This window comes from Bison bison, unplaced genomic scaffold (genome assembly GCF_000754665.1).
Source record: "Bison bison bison isolate TAMUID 2011002044 unplaced genomic scaffold, Bison_UMD1.0 scf7180017864098, whole genome shotgun sequence".
Taxonomy (NCBI): Eukaryota; Metazoa; Chordata; class Mammalia; order Artiodactyla; family Bovidae; genus Bison; species Bison bison.
This window is the reverse complement of record NW_011494670.1, coordinates 6064-17696: the sequence shown is the minus strand read 5'-3', so window position 1 is coordinate 17696 and position 11633 is coordinate 6064. Positions and strand designations below refer to the sequence as shown.

Below are 11633 nucleotides of genomic sequence, written 5' to 3'. Positions count from 1 at the left end.
AGAGACAGATATATATATATATATATATATGAAGGAGTGTAATCAATCTTATGAGATGACATGGGTCACCAGTAGCCCACCAAAGATGTATGCCAGGCTGATATGACAGCCTTTCTGGTATGTTGAGTGGCCACAGCTGCCACCATGAAAAAACAGATAACCCTGTCTTGGGTCTAGCAATATTGATTTAAAAACAATAGGGGATAATCCCAGTGGCTCTAAGTTTGGGGGATACAAATGCCCTTTTGGACACAGATGAATGTAATAGGAATTACAAAAAATTGAAGCTGTATCATCTATTCTCCCACCCGCCCCATAGTTACTGAGATCTCACTGTGTATCAGGCAATAGGCAATGCCTCCAGAATCCCCCTCAGTATTTGATAAGGACACAGACTCTAAGTTCACACTGCATCCTTGGTTCTTGATTCCTGTAAATCATGTGGCCTGTGGTGACATGGTGCAGGGTCCCTGCCTGCTCCTCAGGTGGGAAAGCAGGGCCTTTGGAGTTAGTTCATGCTCGTGAGCTTCTCATGGTGTGGACTATCCTGGAGTCAACAGGGTTGAAAACCTTAGGAAATCAAAAGGTCGCGGTGCCAAGCCGACGGTTGATATCCTTTCCTGCCTTCCAGGGAGATCGCCGGATAGGTGCCTGCCATCTCTGTGTTCCAAGTCTGTATGCTGTATACAACTTTAGACAGGTAGTCCAGAATAAAGGTGGTTAGTGTCTTGGTTCACAAGACATGCAAGAACTCAAGGCATATGGCCAGTTGTCTTAACAAGGGCCTCACCTAATACTGTTGAGAAAATGGAAGTTTTCCAGTGGGAATGCCCTGATCTTCCTGCCACCAAAGCTACAGAATTATTGGTCATCTTTGTCTTCCTTCTTGTTATGATGAAAAACAGGGTTCCTTATTCATATCAAAAGTCAATCCCTCCATGTCTCCTCTGCTCTGGGTTCAGTTACCCTATTGCCTTTTCCGGGGCTTGATTCCTACAAATAGTTCCTTTTTATTTCAGATCAGTTTATCCCTGAATAGCAAATAAGACCCTCTGCATAGCGAATGCAAGGATCATTCATGATAAACAGACTGAGTGCCTACTCTGTGCCACGCAGGCATGACACGACAAACCTCTTCTAAGTGATTCACTTACCCCTCAACAGATAACCTCTGAGGGGCAGAACCTAAGAGCTGCATTTTACAGACTTCAGAGCTCAAAGCTGAGCCACTTCCTGAAGGCCACTCGGCTAGGAAGTGGCAGTGTGGGATCTGAACCCAGAGCCTGGGCTCCCTGCTGCTGCACCGCACCCCTCAGGAAGACCCTGAAGCCCACAGGCTGTGGCGCACAGCTCCACGGGTGGCAGGAGAGCGGGCCAGGTGGCGGACGGTACTAGACCTATGCTTTTTGAGAGGAAGGCTTTGTGGGGTTATACAGCAGAGGGGTGGGGCTGGAAATACAAACACGAAGACTGATGCAGACACGGCGACAGTGCTCTCCGGGCACATGCTGAGAGCTTCATCTCAGCCATATCTGATCACATCCGCAGCTACGGAGCTGATTCTTCCCGCATACGTGAGGATGACTCCATCTGGCAACTTGATTTTTACTAACGCACTTCATTCTTAATAGAATCCAAACAGTGGATTAGTTTAATAAATGTGATAGCTATTATAAGAATGGCTATTATACAGAAGTTATTAGATTTTTTTTTATTGCTTACATATGAATTAGTGAATTTTTACATTACAAAAAACTCAATTCATTACATTTAGTACATATATTGGCACAAATAAAACAAATTAGTCCCCCCCTTTTCAGACAGGCAGAAGAAAAATATTGTGAGGAAGTCAACTGCTGGTAAAGTACAGAATTAAGATTCTTAAAGAAAATGTATTCAGAAGTATTAAGGAAGAGTGTGTGTGTGTGTATGTGTGTGTGTGTGTGTGTGTATTCAGGTTAATTCCAATGACTCTATATAAGCAGACAATACAAGTACAGAAGGAACATTTAGATGTTAACTATTCAATGTCAAGGAAAAAAATGAATGATATAAGCAACAGTGTACAGCAGAGAGAGAACAATGAACAGTTTTTATTGAGTTTTAAATATCTATAAAAATATAGCAGTACAGTGAACTTCAATACATCCTAACGTTTAGTACCCAAACCGGCTATACTAAAATAGCACGCATACCTATGACCTGCACCATCTCCTGCCATCTCCTGGAAGGGATAGCAACCCAAGGACACGAATCCATATTTCTTACGAATCGTTAATGAGACCAGTTCAGTAATCTAGCATATACAGAAGTCTACTGTGATTTAAAAACAACTACAACAAGAAAACCCTCCCCCGCAACCCCAAATCAACTGTTTACAAACAGACCACAAGAAAAGTGTGATAAACATTAACTGAGATGGTTTTCCTTCACATGCTATACATGCATTTTTAAATCACAGAGAAACGTGAAATTGTGTCCAGCAAAGTTTGTTTTGCATGGGTGCAAATGAATATATATCTCCTTTTCTTATAACTATTAAATTATATATACTTTTCATACAAAAGCACACAGTGTTAATCTATAAAATGACATCCAAGTGGATGATGATTGTTTTTGCATGTCCCCCTGCTTAGATTTTTGCACAATCAAAAGTTAATATCTTTCTTTAAAAATACAGAAGAAAAAAGGGAAAATAAAGGAAAACATAAACACTGGCCTATTAAATGCTGAAACGTTTTTGCCTGGTCAAGATCTAAAGTTATAGTGACAGCTGCAATGGAGCCATTTAAGCCCAGTGGTGACTGCATTATTATTTGGAAAACAAAGTCTTGTTTCTCTACATTGAATAAACCACCATGGATGCTTGACAGGTTTCAAAGACTAGAATTTTTTGCAAGATGTTTCAAGATGCTATACTTTTGTTTAAATATTCAAAAAAATTTAGAGTATACTTGTTCCATCTTGTTTCTACTGAAAGCGCCCAAATAATCCTAAACACATGTCATTCTTCACTACGATTTTTTAAACAAATGCTAAAGCTAAAACTCAATTGTTTTTTGGGTCATAATCTGTGATATGTATACTGTTTGATGTAAAAAGGAATCAAAAACCTGAAAAGGTAGAATTATAAACAGACTATTTTATAAAAATGTCCTAAAATAACTTTATAAGAGCTGCAAAGAAAGTTGCTCATTTTTGCCGTGTGATGGAATTCACTAAAATGTACATAATTTTAAGAAAACACTATGTGTTTGTCAGCACATGTAATCCTGGTAGCTTATTAAATCAACACAAGCTTAAACCGGCAATCTTTTAGCACACTTAACGGCTAAACCCATAGGCACTCTTTTCAAATGTAATATCATGAATCCTAAACAGAGATGCATACAAGCTACAGTTCAAATCTTACAAACTAAAACTCCATTTGGGGCATTTTTTTGACTATGAGGATTTAAAACAATGCACCATATAAAAATGTAAATTAATGTGCTCTCAAGAGAAATTAAAATGTACACACTCTTCACAGGTGAACTAGTAGCTGTTTTAAATGTCTTTTTTTCCTATACTAAATATATAGCTCATTTAATTAATGGAGCCACAGCAAAAATACTACTGTAATTTCAAAGTATAGTCTGTAAACTAAATACATCTTATGATGTAAAAAATATTGCACAGTTTGGTACTCCAAGGGTAAGTTCTAAGACTCTCAGGTAGAATGGTCAACTTTTGGCAGAAAACACAGTATTACAAGAACTAGACACTTAGACATATGGGGATTTTGGGGTCATGTTCTAGGACCATTACTCAGTAGATGTCATGACCATAGACAAGTTGAGGAATGACAGTCACATATTGTTGAAGTGAATGAACAAAAGGATGCCAATCACAACATCCAAAACATGGGGACAAAAAGCCACAGGACAGTTCTGCAGCCCCACGATTAACGTATTTGTATGTTTTTGCTTTTGCAGACAAAGAAAAACAAAAGCAGTTCTAATTTTAAGCAGTTGCGTAGATGTCTAAGAAATACACTAGACACTTCATACATCTTCAACTCTGGAAGGCTTAACTTTTTAATTATATGTTTGTGAAAGGCTTTAAATATACTATTGAACAATGAATTAATGTGACACCAATATATGTTCAATTTTAAAAGCCAATAGGAACCTAAAAATAAAAAATTAACATGGCATAAACCCATCTTCAGAAGTACTCTATAAATCATATAGCTACAAAATTTCTAACCTGGTATGCCAAACATTTGGTTAAAGATAAATTCCATCATAATTTTCAGTAAAGTAAACCCTGAAGTCAGCTTGGCCCTAGTTTTTATGCTTTCTGCTGAGGTCTTCATGAGCCACTCAGTACACACACAGATCTGGAAACTTCATCTCGTAGACTGGGACAGACTGGTATTGGGCGTGCCCAGAAGTAATGGTCAGTGTTCCCGATGGGCTGGGAGGAGGGCTGTAAGAGAAGAACCAGGCACTGTCAGCAGGTGTGTGGAAAAGCTGTTCACTTCACACAGCATCCCCATCACTACCTGCCAACAGCAGGGTAAGGCTCTGCCGTCACAGGGGTCAGTGTGACGGAGCTGCAGGCCAGCTGCAAGGTGGCATGGGGTATAGATCACAGTGGAACTAAGCTGTTTTTAAGTTCTAAACTAGACATTCTCCTCTGAATACGGTATATATAATTTTAACAATGGGATTACATCATATCCATTCATATAAGCTTGCTTTGTTTTTTGATGACGACAGCATGGTATTTCAATATATAGATATATTATGATTAATTTATTTCCATGGGCAGACTGTACATTCATTTCCATTCTTCATTATTATAAATAAGGCTGACAGGTCTATTCTTACATATACATAATTTTATCCTGTCTTCTTGGTTTATAGTATTACACATAGAGTTTTTGGACCAAAGTAGATTCACAATTTTGAGATGGGTACACACTGTCAGGATCCCCACAATTCATTCTTTCAACATCTGGCTGCACCATCCTCTTTCACCACTATAAATACTGGGTATAATCGTTCTCTCTTGTTCTCATCTTTGGCACTCTGGTAGCCAAAAGGGAATTCATTCTTATTTTCACATTTTGGGTTACTACTAATGGTACATACTTAGTATTCATTTTGTGTTTCTTTTAAAATGAATTCCCTATTTGAGTCTACTGCCTGTATTTCTACTCACATAGTTTTCTCTTATCAATTTCGGAAATGATCATTTGTCATATGATACAAATGCTTTTCCTCAATTAGTTACTTAATTCTTATCTCTATCATAAAGATGACACTTTTCATCATTCAAAAAAGTTCCTTGGTGTCTTCAATCAATTTCTCCTTACTCCACATGCTCACACACCTCCAACACTGACTGTGTTCTGATCTCTGTCACTGAAGACTGGTGTCCCTTATTCTTGAATTTCATATGAAGGGTCCATATAGCCACAAAAAGGGTCAATACAAGACACACTCTTATGTCTGATTTGTTTTGCTTGATGCAGTTTTTAAGTTTACCCCCCAAATGTGTTCCTTTTCACTGCTGAATAATATTTCACTGCTGAATAATATTTCACTGCTGAATAATATTTCACTGCATCAAGAGCACCACTATTTGTCTACTGTCTCTCCATTCTCCTGCTCATGGATGTCTCGTAACTATGAAAAAAGCTGCTAAAACATTCTAATTTCTCTGGGTAAATACTGAGAAATGGGATTATAGGATTAAGCAGGTATATATTTAACTTCATAAGACACTGAAACTTCTTCAAAAGTTTTGCAGAGTATTTGTACCATTTTATACTATGAGCAATACATGCAGACTCTTCTATAATGTTCAATATACTATTAAGTTCATCCAATGACATTTTTTCTTTTTTCAGATACTGTATCACCCAGTTCTTGAACTACAATTTGGTTCTTTTTCAGAGTTTCCAGTTCTCTCCTAAAATATACATTATGTTTTTCCTTTAAATTCTTTGATATGTGTGTGTTCTTTTAAGATCATTATCTACTAATTCCAATAACTGATCTGTGGGGCTACTTATTCTTACTGTATTTTCTTGCTCCTTTGCATTTCTTGTAATTTTTTTTCCATAAGGTCAAAATGAATGAAGGAACAGTGGAAACTGAGGTATAACATTGCTTATTTTGTTTCATTGCTTATTTTGTTTCTTTTCTCAAGAATACAAACTCTCTTCTCTGTCTGGTAGTTGACTGCTCTGTTTAGTTGCCAAGTCATGTCTGACTCTTTGGGAGCCCATGGCCTGTAGCCCGCCAGGCTCCTCTGGGATTTCCCAGGCAAGAATATTGGAGTGGGTTGTCATTTCCTTCTCCAGGGGATCTTCCCAACCCAGGGATCGATCGCGTGTCTCCTGCATCAGCAGGTGGATTCTTTACCACTGAGCCACCAGGGAAGCCTATCTGGCAGTTACAGTGTGGAAAATTAACAAGAGGAAATATATCAGATAGAAACTGAAAACCCTGAAGATACACTAAGAAGTCTGTTTCATTTCTCTGTATCATGTAAACTACCCAGAACTACTACTTCCTAACCAGGTGACCTTGGATAATTACCGAACATCTACATGAATCTGTTTCTACATTTGTAAAGTAAAAATAATCACTACATATTTTTAAAATGTGATGTAAATACTAAATAAAAGAATGCACTCAGCAGAGTGCCCAGAATACCACAAGTTTTCAATAAATAACTAGTAGCAATAAGGTTTAATAAATGCAAATTATTAGTAGTAGTTGCAGTACCAATGAAAAAGTTAGTCATAATACTTATTCTAAAATACTACACCCACATAGTTATGATAGTGGGATTAAATGTAACATAGAGGTCGCTAGCAATATTTCTTGTCAAGAACATGCGTTATAAATTTGAATTTCGATTATTTCCACTCACTAGCTGGATAAACTTCTGCAAGTTACTTTACTTCTCTAAGCCTCAGTGTCTTTACCTGGAAAATAAAAAAACACAGCATCTACCTAACTTTTCAGGACTGTGGTGAGGATTAGCAAAAACAATAGATACAAAGCAGGTAGGTATTTATTATTAGAACTAACAGGCAACAAAGATTCTGTACACAGGGAATGTTGCCTGCCATTCGCATCCTACAAGGTCAAGCCATCAGCCACTGCCGTTTCCCACAATGGTACGCCCTAAGGGGGATTCAGGATGGGGAGAAATGGGAAGCATTCTATTAATTAGACACTGGCCCCACAGCCAAGGTGCATATTCCAGGAACAATTTCAATGAGCCCAGATCCTTGCACCTTCCTATACACAGAGAAGCACTAAACTTATAGGCTGTGTATAAGTGCCCACACCTAGCAATTTTCACTGAATCTAAGGAATACAGCATACTGCACAGTTTAGTCTGATTCTCTGTTCTGAACTTTTATAAATGAGTGATTCGCAGCTTAGTAGGGGGTGGCATGGTGGTTAATGCCTGGAATGAGATGTTACACTGACGAAAAGGTGCCTTGCATAGGAAGGCAGTAAAAAGGCTGGGGGAAAAAAAGCAAGTCAACTGAGCATCTACCTGTTTATTCTATTTATAGGATACAAAGTTTGATGCAAAACTGATTCAATCAAGCTGAAAATATAAAAGATGTAGGAAAAAAAAAATCTCAGAAGCACACAGAGCAGTCTCCACACTGGAGTCAACCTAATAATATGCACAAATTCATTCTTCAGATGGAACCTGGAGTTTTCCCTCCCTCTCTGATGTGCTTCATCACTTCACAACAGACACAGAATAACCCATGTTGGATACCTTATGTTTGCAGAGCATAAAATACAATTGCTCAATGGTGTACACAGGGGTTTGGTTTCAGGACCACCCACAGACAGCAAAATCCTTGGGTGCTCAAGTCCCTTATATAAAGTGGAGCAGTACTGGCATGGGACCTATACAACATATCTTCCCTGGAAGTTTACATCATGTCTAGATTATTTATAACATCTAATACAATGTAAATGTTATGGAGTAGTTGTCAGCATGCAGCAAATTCAAGCTTTGGTTTTTTGGAACTTTCTGGGATTTTTTTTCCCCCTAAATATTTCTGACCACTGTTGGTTGAATTTGAATATGCAGAACCTGTGGATATGGAGGACCAACTATAACTAATAACAGGACTCAAATAGACATAACCTAGGAAAATTCAATTTATGTTTGATAATTCAAGTGAGCCATCTGCAGAGGCAGAATTGTTATGGCCCTAGAAGAATGATGAGGTTGAACTATACAAAACAGTAGTTTCTGTACGTCAAAATGATTAAATCTGAGAAACTACCTTGTTAAGCATATCACTAGAATAAGAGTCTTCCAATTATTCAAATGTCCATAAGGTGGTTAATTGCTAAGTCGTGTTCGATTCTTTGTGACCCATGGACTGTGGCCTGCCAAGCTCCTCTGTCCATGTGATTTTCCAGGCAAGAATACTGGAGTGGGTTGCCATTTCCTTCTCCAGGGGATCTTTCCGACCTAGGGATTGAACTGAGGTCTCCTGCATTGCAGGCAGAGTCTTTACTGACTGAACCATCAGGGAAGCCTGTCTTTATAGAACCATTTTAAAGGAATTAAGTAATCTAAAAAGGAAAGCTAGAAAAACTTTAAGAAACGGTACCAGACTGTCCAGTAAACAGAAAAACTACTAAGACAAAGATATCTATATGATCTTGGGTTTACTCTAAATGAAAAGCAGAATTACTTAAAAGCTAGAAATTTATAGGGGTCTAATAGTTTTTATTTGTTGTTTTATTCATCTTGTAGTACCAAAACCCTTACCGTATGGTGAGTTCCAATATTTGAGCAAGTCTATCGTGAAGCAAATTTGCCTACAAGGAGAAAAAACAAATGTTAACAATGGATCTATTACTTTCGCAATGTCCATATGTAAGAACACAAGTGATTTAAAGGACAAAGCATAACTGTAACTGTTAAGCTGACGGTACAGAATGTTTACTGTGTTGATTTTATCTGTCTCATACACTGAAATTTAATGTAAAGTTTCTCTTCATTCCTTTCCTAGTCTCACTAGTAAAAACAAATTGATATACACACAGAACAAAACACCTACAGCAAAACCACTGAAAACCACTGCAAAAAAATTTCAAAGCAACAAAAACCATTAACATTTAATTTGGGATCTGCTATTTCAATCAGCTCATACTGCACAAAGACATTATTTAAGGCTTCATAGCTACATCTTCAGTTTTCTGTCCCTATTCCATCTACTCCCTTGTGGATTCTATTGACCTGCCTAAATCTTAGAGTTTACCCATCAGTTACCATGAAAAGCTCCAACAAAAATCAAACTCCACCCCACCGCCTCCACTATGTGCTCACTTACTTTGGATTCACACTGTGCTGCTATTTCTTCAAAAGGTGCTTTCTGGAATTTCTCTATCACTAGACGCCTCTTTTCCTTTTCCTGTTCTTCCATTCCACTGGTATCTATATAAATGTTAAAAAAAAAAAACAAACATTAAAAGGAATACAGAATTTTATAGAACATTGCCAATGATCCTAAGAACAAATGATCTATGCATAAAAAATAAGGGTAATTTACAGGACTACTTGTTTATGGAAAAAAGCAAAACGTGTAACATCCCTGAAATGTCTTAGTTGAGGCCAGAAAGCGCACACAAAAAACTTCAAAATTACACTGCACAAAACCCTTTTTCATAGACTATCTTTGTCCCTCTTACCAAAATAAGCAGAAGCACAACTTCCTACAAGTCAAGCAACCTCAAGGCCCTTCCTGAAGAATGATTATTTTATTTATAATCATGCCTTTGCACATATGAGGTACTAAATAAAAAGTCTGCTAAATCTGATAATGAATGGCATGACTGAAATCTAGATATGGTCAAGTGGAACCATACTGGTTTAGTCTTTTCCATTTATCTTCCATAATTTGTTTTTTTTTTTTTTTTTATCTTCCATAATTTGAAAAGGGATTGTTTTTATCTTAAAATGATGTGTGGTCTGGTCAAAGATTATAAAACAATAAGAGGTCTGTCTTTTTGATACTACTGATATACTAACTGTGTCTATTTGCTTAACAATTTGAAAGAAGGCTAATTAATGGTTTAGTTATTGATGGTCTACTTTAACAACCCAGTGAGTCAACAATTTCATAAGGCAAAACACACTCTGTTCAAGGTTCTTAAAACAAAGCTGCTCTTCAGGTACAAAATTAGCTAGTTTAAAAAAGGGGAAGTAGCATGTAAAAAGGAAATAGGTCTTTTTTTTTTTTCCCTCTGAAATTGTGTCAGGCTAACAAAGTTGTAGACTTTATGTACTTCTTCTGAATGAATGTAATACAGAATTACAATCACATCTCTAGTGTTCACTGGCCCAGGGTCACAAGCTTAAATGTGCCAGAGGCCAGGCACGAAACAAATGTTTTAAATTAGGTCAGTAAAGGAGGTAAGAAAAACAGACTTGGGCAAGCTGAACATCTATCTCAGGGCTTTATTCAAATTCAATTTCTGAAAATAACGCTTCCACCCAAATTTGGCCTGCAGGTGGCAAATCTGTCCAGCAGTTCTCAAACTTTCTGGTTTCAAGACTCCTTTATGTGTTATATCACTTGATAATTTCTGTATTATAATATAAAAATGAGACTTTAAAAATATTCATTAAATTCATCAAAAACTCAAACCACTGTACGTTAACATAAAGATTTAATGAAAAAATAACCATATTTTCTAAAGTGAAAATTTAGTGAAGAGAATGGCGCTGTTTTATATTTTTGCAAATCCCTTTAATGTCTGACTTAATAGAAGGCAGCTGGATTCTATCTGCAAATATTCAATGCGTTGCAATGTTATTTTGGTTGAAAATAAAGAAAAACTAAACTCACACAAGCATGTACTGATATGTTGGGAAAGAGTAATTCAATAGCCTTTTCACAGAATTGTAGCTATTTCTTCTACAATAAAATTTGACAAGTGGTAAAGTTAGTTGCAATATGGAATCTGAAACTTTATTAATGAACTTTTTACAATTGGTTATAGTAACATCTACTGGTCTGTTTTACACTTTGAATAGAGTTCTACTCATGCATGGTTCTGTAACATCGTGCAATGGTCATCTGGAATACTGCTCCACTGACTTCTGCAGATCCTCTAAATAACTGGGAGTATGTGGCATCAAAGAATGCGATGACCACCAGATGAGTTTGAGGCCACTGCCTTCATTCATGTTAGTACATGCAGCAGAGAAGCAAACTATGTCCTAGTGTTATGCAGAAAATACTTCTGGACTTGAGGATCTCTTGAAAGAGTTTCCCCTGGGACTCCAGGGGACCAAAGATACTCTGACAACACTGTCAAACTGTAAATTCCTCAGCATGCCTTATCAACGTTTAAATGTCTCAAAGTATCTTGTATATAATAGGTGTTTAAAAACTGCTTAGTAAATTCAAAGCCTTTGACTGTGTGGATCACAATAAACTGGAAAATTCTGAAAGAGATGGGAATACCAGACCACCTGACCTGCCTCTTGAGAAACCTATATGCAAGTCAGGAAGCAACAGTTAGAACTGGACATGGAACAACAGACTGGTTCCAAATAGGAAAAGGAGTATGTCAAGG

The 11633-nt window shown here is 37.3% G+C and overlaps 1 long non-coding RNA gene across 1 annotated transcript; it reads right to left on the bottom strand.

Moving 5' to 3' along the window:
- Window positions 1–1696: 1696 nt before the first annotated feature.
- On the bottom strand, window positions 1697–9928 carry LOC104987541. The gene is made up of 3 exons (XR_825140.1): window positions 9383–9928; window positions 8818–8867; window positions 1697–4470 (listed from the first exon to the last, which is right to left on the bottom strand). It is a non-coding gene; the product is annotated as an uncharacterized LOC104987541 (long non-coding RNA).
- Window positions 9929–11633: the final 1705 nt, after the last annotated feature.